The 17,768-nt window shown below is 45.3% G+C and overlaps 1 protein-coding gene across 3 annotated transcripts in view; it reads right to left on the reverse strand.

The window, feature by feature from the left end:
* The window catches only part of ARHGAP39 (Rho GTPase activating protein 39), a 295,579-nt gene that overhangs the window by 203,041 nt on the left and 74,770 nt on the right, over nt 1–17,768 (reverse strand). The gene's annotated exons all lie outside the window — the stretch shown is intronic.

The raw sequence follows: 17,768 nt of genomic DNA on the forward strand, positions 1-17,768 counted from the left end.
GAAGCCCTGACAGCAGTGTTAGTGAATCAATCGCTTGGCTATTTTGCATGGGGTTTTACTCATTTGCATGGGTTGATCGGATAGGAGATTCATCAGACAGCAGTTTAGTGTATCAGGTCAGGGAACACGAACAATTGCAAAACCAGTAAAACTGGTTTTGTGATCATCGTTACAGGATCAGTAAGTTTAGTGAATCTAGCCCTAAGTTGTGCAAGTTTGAGCCCCACGCAAGATCAATATATCCCATTTACAATTATGTGCTATATAAGTCATGGTAGAAGCACTATGGGCCAATTTTCATTATGTTGTTGTACGGCTAGTAACATATGCAGCTACTTTTGGAGATACATAATTTTAACAAATTTTAATAAACCTAACTACCTGTGTACTTTACCCCTGCTATTTGTGTGACTGAACTTGGAGGAGAAATATGCATGCTGATTTGAAAGTTCTATAATACTGACAGTTTATGCCCTCAACCCAAACAAGCACCTGAAAATAAGAACATAAGAACATAAGAGTTGCCTCCGCTGGGGCAGACCATAGGTCCATCTTGCCCAGCGGTCCGCACCCGCGGTGGCCCATCAGGCCTATTGCCTGAAACAGTGTTCCCAGACTAATTTTATAACTTACCTCTACCTCTATTCTTTTCTGTACTTTAAATGCAGTTGAATATGCCATAAAGCACAGTTACTTACTGTAACTGGTGTTATCCATGGACAGCAGGCAGATATTCTCACTGATGGGTGACGTCACCAACGGAGCCCTGATACAGCCCACTTTAAAAGTGCATTGCCACTTTAAGTCTTTAGAAAGTTTGTGATAGCCCGCACCGCACATGCGCGAGTGCCTTCCTGCCTGACGTAGGTTCACGGTCCCTTCAGTTAAGATAAGCCAGCTAAGAAGCCAACCCAGGGAGGTGGGTGGGTTGTGAGAATATCTGCCTACTGTCCCTGGATAACACCTGTTACGGTAAGTAACTGTGCTTTATCCCAGGACAAACAGGCAGCATATTCTCACTGATGGGTGACCTCCATGCTAACAAGAATGGGATGGTGGGAGTGTTGGCCTTTAGGAAAATAAATTTTGTAATACAGATTGGCCGACGTGCCCATCCCACCTGGAGAAAGACTCCAGACAATAGTGAGAAGTGAATGTATGAACTGAGGACCAGGTGGCAGCTTTACAGATTTCCTCAATGGGAGTAGATCTAAGGAAAGCAACAGAAGCTTCCATAGCTCTAATTCTGTGGGCTGTGACATGACTCTCCAGTGCTAGTCCAGTCTGAACAGAACAGAACGAGAAACAGGCAGCCAGCCAGTTGGAAATCGTTCTCTTGGAAACAGGATGCCCCAACTTGTTTGGATCAAAGGAGACGAAGAGTTGGGGAGAAGTATGATGAGGCTTTGTCCTGTCGATGTAATAGGCCAAAGTACGTTTACAGTCCAGAGTGTGCAAAGCGGTTTCTCCTGCATGAGAATGAAGCTTAGGAAAAAGCACTGGCAGAACAATCGACTGATTGAGATGAAACTCCGTAACCACTTTCGGTAGAAACTTAGGATGGATGCGGAGAACCACTTTATCATGGTGAAAAACTGTGAAGGGTAGATCTGCCACCAATACTTGTAACCCACTGACCCTCCTGGCAGAGGTGAGAGCAATAAGGAAGACAACTTTACAGATGAGAAACTTGAGATGAGCTGTGGCCATTGGTTCAAATGGTGGCTTCATTATACTGGAAAGAACCACATTAAGGTCCCAGACGACTGGTGAAGGCTTGAGAGGTGATTTAACATTGAAAAGTCCTTTCATAAATCTGGAGACCAAAGGATGAGCAGTGAGAGGCTTTCCCTCAACTGGTACATGAAAAGCTGTAATAGCGCTAAGATGGACTCTGACAGACATAGATTTGAGCCCAGAGTCAGATAGATGAAGTAGATAATCCAACACCAAATCCACTGATAAGGAAATTGGATCATAATGATAAAGAAGACACCAGGAAGAAAACCAAGTCCACTTTTGTTGATAACATTGTTGTGTGGCTGGTTTCCTGGAGGCAAAAAGAATATATCAGATGGATTCAGCCCGAGAGAAACCAAGCTGTCAGGTGCAATGATTGCAAGTTGGGATGTAGAAGTGATTCCTGATGCTGAGTAAGCAGAGTATGAAAAACGAAGAGGTATAGGCTTCCTGGAGCTGAGTTGAAGAAGAAGGGAGAACCAATGTTGCCTGGGCCACCAAGGAGCAATGAGAATCATTGTGGACACTTTTCATTTGAGTTTGGAGGGAATTGGAGGGAATTGGAGGGAATGCATATAGAAACAGACCCGTCCAATCCGGGAGAAAAGCATTAGCTTCCAGACGAAGAGGAGAGGAAAGCCTGGAGCAAAAAAGGGGTAACTTGTGATTGTGGGGAGCTGCAAACAAGTCCACTTGTGGAGTGCCCCACTGAGCAAAGATGGACTGGAGAGCTGCAGAGTTGAGAGTCCATTCATGAGGCTGAAGAATTCTGCTGAGGTTGGCTGCTAAGGAACTTTTCTCCCCTTGAATGTAGACAGCCTTTAAGAACAGGTTGTGAGCTGTCGTCCAAGTCCAGATATTATGGGCCTCCTGACACAGCAGGAGAGCCCGTGCCTCCTTGCTTGTTTATGTCGTATTTTGCTACTTGATTGTCTGTGTGAAGGAGGAGGACTTGAGGGTAGAGGAGATGATGGAAGGCCTTGAGGGTATAATACATCACTCTGAGCTCCAGGAAATTGATGTGAAATTTCCACTCTCAGCCGGTCCAGAGACCTTGGGTCTGAAGATCGTCCATATGTGCCCCCCAAGCATAAGGGGATGCATCCATCATGATTACCTTGTGAAGAGGGGGTACGTGAAAAAGGAGACTTCTGGACAGATTGGAGGTGGTCATCCAATATTGAAGTGACTGCAGAAGAGATGATGTTACAGATATATGCTGTGAGAGATGATCCGTCACTGAGACACAAGGGTCCACTGAGGAGTGCGAAGGTGTAGTCGCTGTGGTGGTGTCACATGCACAGTGGAAGCCATGTGGCCCAGAAGAACCATCATGTGTCTTGCAGAGATGGATTGAAGAGGAAGCAGTTGCTGACAAAGGCTGATGAGAGCCTGAAGGCGATCTGGAGGGAGGAACGCTCTCATGAGAGTGGTGTCTAGGATAGCGCCAATGAACTGAAGACGTTGAGTTGGAATGAGATGCGATTTGGGGAAGCTGACTTTGAATCCTAGAACCTGAAGAAAAGAAATGGTCTGACATGTTGCTTGAACCACTTCCTGAGATGAAACAGCCTTGATCAACCAGTCGTCCAGGTAGGGAAAAGGCTGTGTGATCTGAGAGATGCGGTCACTACAATCAGGCACTTCGTGAAGACTCTGGGAGAAGATGCCAGGCCAAAGGGGAGGACTTTGTACTGGTAGTGACATTGATTTATCTGAAAACGGAGATATTTCCTGGAAGTCGGATGAATTGGAATATGCGTGTAGGCTTCCTTGAGATCCAGGGAGCATGGCCAGGATAAAGCAGGGTGAGGGAAAGCATTCAGAAATTTTTGAGAGCTCCGAGTTCCAGAATGGGTGGTAGTCCTCCCGTTTTCTTTGGAACTAAGAAATAGAATCCCTGAGTTTGCTGAGGGAGGAACTTCCTCGATGGCATTCAGCAGGAGAAGGGATTGAACCTCCTGAAGAAGAAGAGAGGACTGTGCAGGGTCCAAAACAGACTTCTCTTGGAGGATGGTCTGGAGGCAGGGTGTGAAAATGGAGAGTGTAACCCTGATGAATGATGGTTAAGACCCAGAGGTCTGATGTTATGAGCTCCCAGCGAGCGATGAAAAACTGGAGACGGCCTCAGATGGGCTGAGGCAAGGACTGTAAGATGCTGATGGTGGCTATGCCCTGAAGAAACACGTCAAAAAGGATGTGCAGAAATGAGGCGAGCAGAACGTCCACACTTTTTAAAACCTGTCTGAGGGCGGGACATCGAAGGAAAGACGGCCCCGGCAAGATCGAAATCAGAGGCCAAGGTGGTTAGGTGGTTGAACAGGCCCCGTCGGGCCAAATCTGTGAGAGGGAATAAACAATTATTTTTTTTTTTACACAAGGCAAAAAAATAAAGAAATAAAGTAAAAATGACTCAAACAGTTAAAGAAATCCGCGGAAGCGGATTTCTTTCTGAGAGCGGGAAGGCAGCAAGAAAAAATTTCAACAGCCGTTGAAATCACGTCTTCTTAGCTCCGCGGAAACTAAGAAACTGAAGGGACCACACGCCTACTTTAGGCGGGAAGGTACATAGAAACATAGAGTATGACGGCCCAACAAGTCTGCCCACTCAAGAACCCTCCCTCCTTTGAGAGTCTATCTTTTAAGTATAACTCTGCAGCAACCCCACCTGTTTGTCCCAACATCTCTTGAAGTCGAGCAGGTTACTGGCCTCGACTACCTAGCTGGAAGACCATTCCATCGATCAATCACCCTTTCGGTGAAAAAGTATTTCCTAGTGTCACCGTGAAATCTTCCCCCCTTTAAGTTTTAGCGGATGCCCTCTTGTCGCCGTGGGACCCGTAAGAAAAAAGATTTCTTCCTCCACCTCAATGCGGCCCGTGATATATTTGAATGTTTCTATCATGTCCCCCCTTTCTCTGCGCTCTTCAAGAGAGTATAAGCGCAATCTGCTCAGATGCTCTTCGTATGGGAGATCTCTAAGTCCCGAGACCATCCTAGTGGCCATTCTCTGGATCGACTCCATTCTCTTCACATCCTTTTGATAGTGTGGCCTCCAAAACTGGACACAGTACTCCAGGTGCAGTCTCACCATGGATCTGTATAACGGCAGTATGACTTCAGGCTTTCGGCTGATAAAGCTCCTTCTGATGCAACCCAGCATTTGTCTAGCCTTGGCTGTAGCTTTTTCCACCTAATCGGCAGCTTTCATATCTTCCCAGATGATTACTCCCAAGTCCCTTTCTGCAACAGTTCTTGTTAAGTTCTCACCGTTCAAGGTGTATGTTCTGCATGGATTTCCGTTACCAAGATGCATTACCTTACATTTCTTGGCATTAAAATTTAATTGCCAAGTACTGGACAATTGTTCTAGTAAAAGTAGATCCTGCTCCACAGCGTTGGGCCTGGTTTCGCTGTCAGGTTCTGTTGCCTTGCCCACAACGTTGCATAGTTTAGCGTCATCAGCAAATAATGTAATTTTGCCTCAAAGTCCCTGAGTTAGATCCCTTACAAAGATATTACATAGCATCGGGCCCAAGACCGAGCCCTGCGGCACTCCACTGGTCACTCTCGACGTTTTTGATGGAATACCATTTATCATTACCCTTTGAAGTCTACCGCTAAGCCAGTCTTCTACCCATTTAGCCAGTGTTTCTCCTAGTCCTATCGTGTTTATCTTGTTCAACAACCTACGGTGTGGGACACTATCAAAAGCCTTGCTGAAGTCTAAATACACGATGTCCAGGGACTCTCTCCTGTCCAGTTTTTTTGTTACCCAGTCAAAGAAGCTTATCAGATTGGATTGACAAGACCTTTCCTTTGTAAAGCCATGCTGGTGGGGATCCCTTAATCTTTTGTCATCCAGAATAGTGTCCAGTCTATTTTTAATCAATGTTTCCATGAGTTTACTCACTATTGATGTGAGACTCACCGGTCTGTAATTTTTAGCCTCTGACCTGCATCCCTTTTTATGGAGTGGAATAACGTTGGCAGTTTTCCAGTCCCAGGGAACTTTTCCCTTGTTTAGGGAAAGATTGAAAAGCTCGGCTAACGGTTCTGCCAGGACATCTCTCAATTCTCGAAGTACTCTGGGGTGTAGATTATCCGGGCCCATAGCTTTGCTTACCTTTAATTTTGATAGCTCGTGGTAGATGTTGCTCGTTATAAATTCCATGTCTCGGAATGGGTCCTCTGAACTCCCCTTTGTCTGTAGCTGAGGTACGGATCCTGGCGCTTCGCAGGTGAAGACTGTACAGAAGTAGTTATTGAGTAGTTCTGCTTTGTCTGCGTCCGAGTCTGCAAAGCTACCGTCAGGTTTCTTTAGGTGCCCAATACCGCTTGTGTTCTTCTTCCTGTCGCTAATGTATTTAAAAAAGGATTTATCCCCTTTTTTAACCTGCCTAGCTATGTTATCTTCCATCCGGAGTTTGGCCTCTCTGACTGTCGCTTTAACTTTTCTAGATTTAGCCAGGTAGGTTTCTTTAGATTCCAGTCGTTGTGATTGTTTGTAGGTTACGAAAGCTTTTTTCTTTTGCTTTACTAGTTCTGAGATCTCCGCAGAGAACCACTGTGATCTATTTTTTCTGCGTCGTTTGCTCACGGTTTTTATGTATCTGTTGGTTGCCTCTTGCAGAGTAGATTTCAGAGTTGTCCAGAGCACCTCTACATTGTCCATCGTGCTCCAGTTTTGCAGCGCTTTGTAGACATATTTCCCCATGCCCTGAAAGTTAGTTCCTTTAAAATTTAGGACCAGTCGATGTATGTGACCTAGTGGTCCCTTTCTTGAGGTGGAACCACACCATGTTGTGGTCGCTGAAGACCAAGGTTTCTCCCACCGATACCTCTGTGACACTGTCTCCGTTGGTGAGTAACAGTTCCAGGATTGCCTGATCCCTGGAAGGTTCTAGTACCATCTGCTTGAGGCATGCTCCTCGCATGGCAGCTAGTAGCCTCTTGCTGCCGCTGGTAGTAGCGGAGGATTTGTTCCAGTCCACATCAGGCATATTGAAGTCTCCCAATAACACTGTGTTTCCACGCAGTGTGATGGTCTCAATGTCATCAATTAGTTCATCGTCTGCATCCTCCCTTTGTCTTGATGGTCTGTATACAACACCAAGGTACAGGCATTTGTTATTGCCCCTGGCAAGGTTTACCCAGAGGGATTCTCCCTTATACTTGATGTCTGTGATTCTAGTAACTTTGATGTCTTCTCTAATGTACAGAGCTACTCCTCCTCCTGATTTGCCTTCTCTGTCGCGACGGAGTAAATTATATTCTGGTATGACCATGTCCCATCCGTGGGACTCCAAGAACCACGTTTCTGATATCAGTACGTCAAGGTCGGCGTTCCTCATTTCCGTTTCTAGATCCAGAATTTTATTGCCCAAGCTGCGGGCATTAGCATACATGGCTGTCCATACTTTTTTTGTTTGGAGTGTTATCTGCCGAGATAGTTTGTCTCTTTTAATTTTGCTTTTGTCGTCCTTATTATTGCCTTTGTCTCCTTTAGTAATGTGGAACTCTCAGGTTTTCCCTAGACATGGGCAGAGTGAGATGGTGCTGTCTTATGTGAACAGCACAAATAGTAGGGTGTGGCAGAGACCTTTCTAGGGCTGGATACAAAGTGTATATATATGCAAACATGGGAAAAAAAACCCTTAAAGGATAGTTAACAAAAAAACAGGAAATTATATTAGAGAGCAAGAGAGAGGAAAAAAAGGAAATAATATATATATAATTGTGTAATTTGCTGGTTAATCAGGATTTGAGAAGGACTTGGGTGCATAATATCTGTAAAGAATTAAAAAGACTTCTTTTAGTTCTGAATATACTTCAGATTCCCACCTTTAGTTACTCTGACCAAATGGGCTGATCTTCCTCTCCTCTTCTTCTGTTTATATTTGAGCTATGAAGACAGAAGTCAGTTTCCCGCCTTTCACAGCTCTTTGTTTAAACCTTCCCTATGTGATTTAGGCAATTAACTTATTTAATAATGTCTTGTATGTATGACTGGATGAAACGTGCAGGCGAGTGGGGTGTCAATCGGCTTGACGTAGCTATCGTAGCGCAAAAAAAATCTTAATCATTGTACTGCTGATTTTGGCTCTTTTGACTAATGAGTTTGCCTACCACTGAGCTAGACGAACTGAAGAAATTAGAAAATCTGTTGAAAAATGTTTTAAAAGTAAAGCTGCTAATTTAAAATATTATGCTTTGGCGGTAGATGACAGCACTGATGCTATAGATACAGCTCGACTTGCAATTTTTGTTAGAGGTATTGATGACGAATATAAAGTCACTGAAGAAATGGTTTCTTTAGTGCCATTAAAAGACACAACTAAATCAAGAGATTTATACAAAGCAGTAAAAAATATGTTGAAGCAATTTTGTCCATTATCAACATATCAGGTATAGTTACTGACAGTGCCCCGGCGATGGTAGGTAAGAGAGGGATTTGTAAAATTAACAGAAGACAATGCAATTGCCACCCAAAACTCACATTTGATGAAGTATCATTGCATAGTACATCAAGAAAATTTATGCAGAAAAGCTTTAAAAATGGATAACATCATGCAAATCTATGAATTTCATTAGGGCCAAGGGATTGAATCATCACCAGTTCCAGAAATTACTTAAAAGTATGGATGCTATGGTGATATCATTTACTTTTCGGAAGTAAGATGGTTAAGTTGAAGCCAAATGTTGGAAAGATTTTATGATTTGCAACATGAAATCAAGTCGTTTATGGTATCAAAAGAAAAATTTGTTGCCAGAACTTGACAATGAAAATTGGCCTGCAGATTTAGCATTTTTAGCAGATTTGACCACTGATTTGAATGAGTTAAACCATAGCAGCGTTCCAAATGAAACTGAAATTATGGCAAGATCAAATAAAGGCAAACAATTTTATGCATTTCAACACGTTGGCTAAACAAGGTCCTGTGAACAATGAAAAATATGCAGTCTTGCTTTTTGATTTGAGAGAATTTGAAAACAGATTTCAAGATGTTTTGGATAATAATCAATATTTTTATTTATTTGTGACTCTATTTTCAGTCAACACAAATATGTTATCTGCCAGTTTTCAGATGGAATGTCTAGAGCTGTAATCTGACATTCAAATGAAATACAAATTTGATCACATATCTTTAACAGACTTTTATAGGTCCTATCTTCCCAGAGAGAAAAATATCCCTCGCTTCACAATCATGCCTTATTCATGTCATCGTTTTTGGCAGCACCTACATTTGTGAGCAACTATTTTCAAGAATGAAGCACACTAAAGGTAAAATTAGAACCAAGATATCTGATGAGCACCTTGAGCACTCACCGAGAATTGCAACTACTTCTATCGAACCAGATATTGATACACGGTTTATCAAACTCAGTATCAAAAATCTCACTAGATTTATGTTACCCTCTGCTCTATTACTTAGACTGGTGTAATTTATTAAGATTTGAAGAGGGTGTGAGAGCTGAGTTTGGAGAGCCTTGGTGAACCTAACACCCAATAAAGCACAAAAAAGTCATTTATAATTTTAAAAAAAATTTCCTGCAGCCGATTGTGATTTGTGATGGGGCAGTTCTGTAGGCGAGGGGTAGATTTTTTTCAGAGAGATTAAGGGCTCCTTTTACAAAGGCATGTTAGGGCCTTAACGTGCGGAATAGCACATGCTAAAATGCTGCACACGCTAGCCGCTACTGCCTCCTCTTGAGCAGGCGGTAGTTTTTCAGCTAGCGCGCACTAATCTGGTGCTTACGCTAAAAACGCTAGTGCACCTTCATAAAAGGAGCCCAAAGATTTTTTTTTACAAATTGTAAATAACAGCAGCCTGAGATATTCAGTAACATGAAGCCATCATCATGTTGACCCTCAGCATTTCAATGAATATCTCATTGAAAGAAATCTACTCCTCACCTGTAGAATGCCCCATCACAAATCACAATCAGCTGCAAGAGATTTTTTTTTATTATAAATGACTTTTTTGCACTTTATTGGGTGTTAGGTTCATCAAGGCTCTCCAAACTCAGCTCTCACACCCTCTTCAAATCTTAATAAATTATAAATGAGCTAGGGAGGGCCATAGAAGTGACTGAATCTGATTTTTGGAACCCCTGCTACGTGCAATTAATATGTGACAAGTGAGGTCCCACTCAACACAGCAGTATACAGTAATTAAAAACTTCCCAGTTCAAGGAAAGCCAAAAGCAGCAAGCAAATTTTCTGGCATTGAGCTAAGATGTACAGATGGAAAGAGATAGGAAGATGGGTGGGTAATTTTCCACATTTTGGATGGCTTCAGACTGAGAAGGACAAGTTATTTTTAATAACAAGAAACTGCCAATTGGCTTCCACCTCAGTTATGTATGTTATATCTGTTTTTAAAGGAGACATTACTTATAAAAAAAACTAGTGTTTAAGCCCGTTACATTAATGGGTGCTAGAATATATGTCTGTTTGTCTTTCTTTCTTACTTTCAGTGTCTCTCTCTGCCCCTGTCTCTCTTCCTTTCTTTCTGTCTTTCTCCCTCCCGCTGTCTGTCCTTCTTTCTTTCTGGTTCTCTCTCTGGCACCCTGTCTGTCTGTCTTTCTTTCTTTCTGTCTCTCTCCCTGCCTGCTGTCTTTCTGTGTGTCTGTCTTTCGTTCTAATGTGCTGCCTGCCTGCCTATCTTTCTGTCTCTCCATGGCCCCCTTCTGTCTCCCCTCCCCCAAAGCAAACCAAAGATTGCTCCCAGGCCCCCTTTCCCTCTCCGTCCCTTCCACTTCCCTGTGCAGCAGCAGCAGCATTTCTCTCCCACCCTTCCCTGTGCAGCAGCAGCATTTCCCGCCCTTCCCTGTGCAGCAGCAGCAGCATTTCCCCCCCCCCACATACACACACACTACCCTGTACAGCAGCAGCATTTCCCCACACACACACACACACACACACACTACCCTGTGCAGCAGCAACATTTCCCGGCCTTCCTTGTGCAGAAGCAGCAGCATTTCCCTGCCTTCCCTGTGCAGAAGCAGCATAGCAGCATTTCACACACACACTTCACTGTGCAGCAGCGGCATTTCCCGGCCTTCCCTGTGCAGAAGCAGCATTTCCCCCACACATATACTTCCCTGTGCAGCAGCAGCATTTCCCCCCCCCACACACTTCCCTGTGCAGCAGCTGCATTTCCCGCCGCCCCCTTCCCAACCGCCGCGTTTAAATTGAGAGAAAAGCGCTGCACCGCGCTACCGCTGGCTTCGGCGTCTTCTATCTACTGCAGCCAACCCTAGCGGAAATAGAAAGTAGTCAGAGAGGGCAGGCCACAGTGGACAGAAGACGGCGAGGCCAGCGTTAACATGGTGCAGCGCTTTTCTCTTAATTTAAACGCAGGTGAGCCAGCCAGGAGGAGGCTTTGGCGGTGGTGGTTTTGGTGGTGAGTGAGGGCGGGAGGGGGGAGTCACCGGCTGTACTGTGTTTCTCCGCTTTGTCTGGCCGTCGCATCCGCACTCCTGCTGGCCACGGACCTACTGATCACAGATCAGAGATCACGGAAGCACGCAGGTAAGTGCGCATACGCGGCTAGGGTTTTATTAAATAGGACATATATACACTTCCCCCTCCCCATTCGCGGTTTCGGCAATCGCGATTTCACATATTCGCGATTTTTTGGGGAGGGGGAAAAAAAGAAAAAAACCCCACAGTTTAGCCTTCCCCCCGGCGTCCCGGCCTTACCTGGTGGTCTAGCGGGCTTTCAGGGCAGGAGCGATCTTCCTAAGCTCCTGCCCCATGCAGATCGCCAATAGGAAATAGCTGTGGGGAGTTCCTGTCGTAGTCTCGAGAGACTACGGGAACTCACGGCAGCTATTTCCTATTGGCGATCTGCATGGGGCAGGAGCTTAGGAAGATCGCTCCTGCCTCGAAAGCCCGCTAGACCACCAGGTAAGGCCGGGATGCCGGGGGGAAGGCAGGAGGGAGGCGGGGGTGGGTCAGAGCCGGACCAGAAAATATTCGCGGTATTTCACCATTCGCGGTCCGGCTCTGACCCTATCCCGCGCGAATCCGGAGGGAGAAGTGTATATCCAAAATAATTTTAAATGGATACTGTGGAGAGGAACCCAAAAAAGAAGTAATAATTACCCTGAATGAGCGATTCTCCATGTGCGCCACTGACAGCTGCTTCAGCATCCCCACTCTGATGAGGCTCACCGTAGCTGTTATAGAAATGAATGGGAGAACCAGGCTTACGCTGTGAGCGGTGCACGTGGAGGATCGCTGTCAGGATAAATATTAATGCTTTTTTGGGTTCCTCTCCACCGTGTCCCTTTAATGAAGGTTTTTAATAAATAAATAAAATTATTAGTTACGTACATCTTTATATTAGTGATTGCAAATTTAGGACCCGCTCGACCTCTTTTTTTGCTCATCAGCTAGTGTTAATGTTTGTGCGGCCTCAGACAAAATTTTTTCTTCCAATGTGGCCTAGGGAAGCCAAAAGGCTGGACACCCCTGTTCTAGACCATAGGGTTATTTCCCTTTACTCGCATGACCTGCATAAAAAATCCATTCCAGGTTTTTCACTCTGCCTTCAGAGTACATCATAGACTAGTTTAGCACCCTCTAGCAGTCAGTACCCAAGCATAGAGAGACACACCCATCTGTGAAGTAGAGGCACCTATAACGACACGCTAAACTATTGTTCTGCTCAAACAACTAAACAGTACCGTTAACTGCCAACAGAAGCTGCTGTTCAATGTATTTATTAATGACCTGGAAACGGGGACGAAGTGTGAAGTTATAAAATTTGTGGATGATACTAAACTCTGTAGCAGGGTTAGAACTGCGGAAGAGTATGAGGACCTACAAAGGGACCTAAACAAACTGAAGGAGTGGGCGAACAAATGGCAGATGAACTTCAATGTGGGGAAATGCAAGGTCATATATTTAGGGAAAAAGAACCCAATGTTCAGCTACCAAATGGGGGGGTTAGTATTAGAGGGAAGTAACCTTGAAAGAGATTTGGGTGTGCTGGTGGACACAACAATGAAGCCAACGGCACAACGCGCAGCAGCCTCGAAGAAGGCAAACAGAATGTTGGGTATTATTAAGAAGGGTATTACAACCAGAACGAAAGAAGTCATCCTGCCGGTGCGCCCGCACCTGGAGTATTGTGTCCAGTATTGGTCACCGTACCTTAAGAAGGATATGGCAATACTTGAGAGGGTCCAGAGGAGAGTGACACGAATGATTAAGGGCATGGAAAACCTTTCGTACACTGAAAGATTGGAGAGACTGGGGCTCTTCTCCCTGGAAAAGCGGAGACTCAGAGGAGACATGATAGAGACCTACAAGATCATGAAGGGCATAGAAAAAGTAGAGAAGGACAGATTCTTCAAACTTTCAGAACATAAAAGAACAAGAGGGCATTCGGAAAAGTTGAAAGGGGACAGATTCAAAACGAATGCTAGGAAGATTTTCTTTACCCAGCGTGTGGTGGACACCTGGAATGCGCTTCCAGAGGGCGTAATAGGGCAGAGCACAGTACTGGTGTTCAAGAAAGGTTTGGACAATTTCCTGCTGGAAAAAGGGATAGAGGGGTATAGATAGAGGATTATTGCACAGGTCCTGGACCTGTTGGGCCGCCGCGTGAGCGGACTGCTGGGCACGATGAACCTCAGGTCTGACCCAGCAGAGGTATTGCTTTTGTTCTTATGTTATGTTCCTAAGCATCAAAGGAGTTCAGGAGTACTCCCACAACAGGTTATACATATGTACAAACTCTTCTTAATCCCAAGGGGTTGACCAGTCTCCAAGAAACAGATTGAATAAGCAGGAGACTGAAATCTGAAAATGAAACAGGCACAGCAAGGACAGGGTTGGGGGGGTCTAGAATGTCTTACCTATCTACTAGAAAAGAGCTTACTAGGGTAAGTACATAATCTCCTTTTCCAGTACAATAGGTGAGACATTCTAGACCATAGGGACGTATAAAAGCTGTCCCCCAAGAAAGCTAGGGTGGGCTTGCTGCACTGGCCCTTAAGACCAAGGACCCAAAGGCAGAGTCCTGACTGGTAGCAACATCCACTCTGTAGAACTTGGCAAACGTGTGAAGAGAAGACCACATCGCCACCCTGCAAATCTCCTCAGGCCTATGAAGATGCTACACTCCTGGCGCCTTAACAGAAATAGAGGACTGTTGCCCCACAAGAATGTAAGTGGATGAAATAGCTATACGGATCCACCTGGAGATCATAGCCTTAGAAGCGGGAGAACCTCGCATAATAGAATAAGCCAGCACAAGCATGTGGTCAGAAAGCGAAACTCATTAGTGACCTTCAAATAATGCAGGAGAACGTCCAGCTTCTTAGTAGACAATCCTGATGTTTGGAACCCTTCGGCTGAACAACAGACAAAATACACTTCCGGACTGACATGGCAAACCGAAACCACCTTCGCCAAAAAGGAAGGAACTGTCCGCAGGGAAACTCCAACCTCAGAAATTTGGAGCGAAGGGTGTCGACACGACAATGCCTGCCATTTGGAAACCTTACGGACCAAAGTGAGGGCGACCAGATAAACAGTCTTGAGTATTAAATCCAGGAGAGAAGCATCCCTTAGAGGTTCAAAAGGAGCCCAGGTAGCACCACTTTAAGGTCTCAGGCTGGGAACAGATTCTTAATGGGCGGCACATTTTCTGGCAACAATTTCCCCAATTTAATTGTATGTTGGGTAAAAAAAATTACTTTCAGCAAACACCTGTGAAACTTCATTTGCTGCCTGATCTGAAGGGGCCACAGAAGGAGTGGGAATGTGAGGAGGAAGAGAGGGGAATAAAAAAGAAGAATCAGAAAGGAGAGAAAGGAGCAAAGGAGAGGACAAATGGAAAGTATGGAGGAAATGATTTAAGGAGTATAGGAGTAAAGCAGGTGAGGGAGGAGAGAAGACATGGAATAGGATACAAAGACAGTCAGTCAGGGGATGGGTAGAGCATGAGACTAGAGAACGACACGGGGACTGTTTACCGTGGTAAATCGTGGTCACCGCAGTAAAACCGCAGTAATGGAGACATTTGCAACGGGTTTACCACAGGAATGGGGACAAGACCTTTCACCGCCCTATAGAAGCAGTGAAAAGTCTTGCTCCTGTTGTAAAAAAATTGCACCCGTGTCAGACTCGGCATCTCTTCCCCAGCTCCGCCAGGGCCTATTTTACCTTCAGAAGACAGCCAAGCCACGATGAAGACAGAAGGAACCCAAAACCAAAACCTGAGACCAATGTGATTTGAAGAATAAAATTACCAGACAACAAAATGTAGAAAAAACAAATTATTTTGTGATTAGGATATTTCAGATTTGAAATATGTATCCTGCTAGAGCTGGTATTAGACATAACTGGGAACCGCAAAGCTCAGGCTGTGCTTCTTTAGCTTCCAGCTGGCTTAGGACTCTCTCTCTGATCAGGGGGCAGTTGCTCTAGTTGTACTCCGCTAACACTATTCCTACCATGTGTGAATGAAGTATTGTTAGCTTGATTTTTCTATGTAACATACTGTAGTACCATATTTTTTGCTCCATAAGACGCTCTTTTTCCTCCCCAAAAGTGGGTGGAGCGAATACCACAATCCCCACCTGTTTTTAATCGCAGCAGCAGCAGGCCCCTCTCCCCCCCCCCCCCCGGTACCTGCTTTTAATCCAGGTGCTTCGCTCATTGGACGGCTGTGGAAGTGAGCCCCCCTCCTCCCTGGCAGTGAGCCACCACCCACATGGCTGCTTTTAATCCCGGCGCTTCCCTTGCTGAACAGCTGTGGCAGTGAGCCCCCTCCCCGGCAGTGAGACACCCACCCCCTCCCCGTACCTGCTTTTAATTAAGGCATTTCCCTCGCTGTATGGCTGCAGAAAGAGGCAAAGTGGTAAACAAGGCAGGCGCGCCTGCCTGGTCCCGCACACCTGCCTGAATGGCTGCAGTCAGTTCTCACGAGTTGCGAGAACTGACTGCAGTCATTCAGGCAGGCGTGTAGGACCAGGCAGGCATAACTGCCTTGTTCGCCACTCTGCCTCTCGCTGCCGCAGCCATCCAGCGAGGGAAGTGCCAGAATTAAAAGCAGGTACACTTCTCATTCTACCGCTTGATCGCTGACTTCTTTGACATGCTGCTTTTTCTTATTCTATTGCCTGGCATGTCTAGGAATGGTAGAGGCTGCTTGTAGAGGTGGGGGAAGGGGGTTTGGGGGGGGTTCTGTAGAGGTGGGGAGGGCTGGGGGTTTGTAGTTTCCATGGCCCATCAGAGTCCAGGGCACTGGTGTGCTAGGTATAGTCTTAGATACTTTATTGTATAGCTTTATTCTGGCTTGGGGGGAGGGGGGTCACTTGGGGTGGGCAGAGGTTGGGTATGTGATACTGATGTCTGCATTCATTGTTTTGTTGTTCTTTACTCTATGTTTTTGGGGGGGTCTTGGTTTTTCATTCTTGTTCTGCTGGTATTAAGGAGTGTTTCCCATGTTAGAAGTGGAACGTACGATATTCTGCTATGGGGAGCGGGGTGGGCAGCAGTGTTCCCGCTAAGCTGCGCTGGCGTGCGCTGGCGCACAAAATATTACATCGCAGCGCACAAGTTTCACGTCACAGCGCACACTCGAGCGGAGGTGAGAGGAAGCGGCGGCGGTCTGCCCTGATCGCCTAAGATGCAGCAGCGGCGGCATCCCCGTAATTTACGGGGATCATGAAAGGAGCCGCCGCTGCTGCATCTTAGGCGATCAGGGCAGACCGCCGCCGCTTCCTCTCACCTCCGCTCGAGTGTGCGCTGTGACGTGAAACTTGTGCGCTGCGATGTAATATTTTGTGCGCCAGCGCACGCCAGCGCAGCTTAGCGGGAACACTGGTGGGCAGGGGGGCTGGATTCTGTTAATATGGAAAACTTTGATGATCTGGATTTCCCTGCTTACTGCTTGTTTGATTTGTAATTTCTTGGTATGTTTGTTATTCTTCAACAGCATGCTGTTCTGCTGTTTTATTATCATCAATAAAAATTGTTTAAACCTAAAAGCAGGTATGGGGGGGGGGCCCTGTCGGGATTTTAAAAAGGTACGGGAGGGGCCCTGCCTGCCTGCCCTGCACCCTGCCACTAGACCACCAGAGGGGGGACAGAGTACAGAGCCTGGCAGGGAGGAGGGGACAGGGTGCAGAACTTGGCAAGAAGTGTGGTAGTGTGGGGTTAGGTGCAGGGCCTGGCAGGGAGAATTTGGTTCAGAATGTTTTTTTTCTTGTTTTCCTCCCATAATCTAAATTTCTTGTTTTCCTCCTCTAAATCTAGGGTGCATCTTATGGTCAGGTGCATCTTATGGAGCGGAAAAATACGGTAATTTGGTTTGTTTAGTTTTCACAATAGTGGAGGGGATATTTGTGAAAGGGAGGGGGAGACAGGGGTTGTGTTGATCCTTTCTCTGTATTATTTGTGTTTATAAAATGACAATTCTACAGAATAGTCTCTTTTTATACTTTAATAAAATAAGTTCAGTATAAAATCATAACTATTCGAGGCTTGTGCGGGTGGGATCTGACAGTTTGCAGGGCGGGGACAGGGACCGGGCTCACGGGGATGGGATAGGGACTGAACTCAAAGGGATGGGGATGGGGCGGGAACGGTGATAAATTTTTTTCCCCGTGTCATTCTCTACATGAGACATACAGAAGACTGAAGCAGTAAAGGAAAAGGGAAGAAAATTGACTGGTGATGGGAATGAAAAGTTCTGGAATAGCATGACAGAGGAATAAGATAGGAACAAAAGGGAAGAGGTAATCAAAAGATATTGTGTATTTTTGTACAGTGCTATGTAAGAAGTATAAAAATTATAAGCCATACAATAGTAGATACAAAACAATAAGTTTGAAGAGGTGATAGCTGAAAGAAAAAGGAGAGAGATGAGGAAAGGTAATATAGAAGGAGGGGAGTTAGAGAAAAGCAGAGAATCATAGGGAAAAAAGGTAACAGAAAAAATAAAATGGAAATTAGTAAGAAGTAGAAGATAAAAATAGAACAAAGTATGTAGAAAAATGCT

This window comes from Geotrypetes seraphini, chromosome 2 (genome assembly GCF_902459505.1).
Source record: "Geotrypetes seraphini chromosome 2, aGeoSer1.1, whole genome shotgun sequence".
NCBI lineage: Eukaryota > Metazoa > Chordata > Amphibia > Gymnophiona > Dermophiidae > Geotrypetes > Geotrypetes seraphini.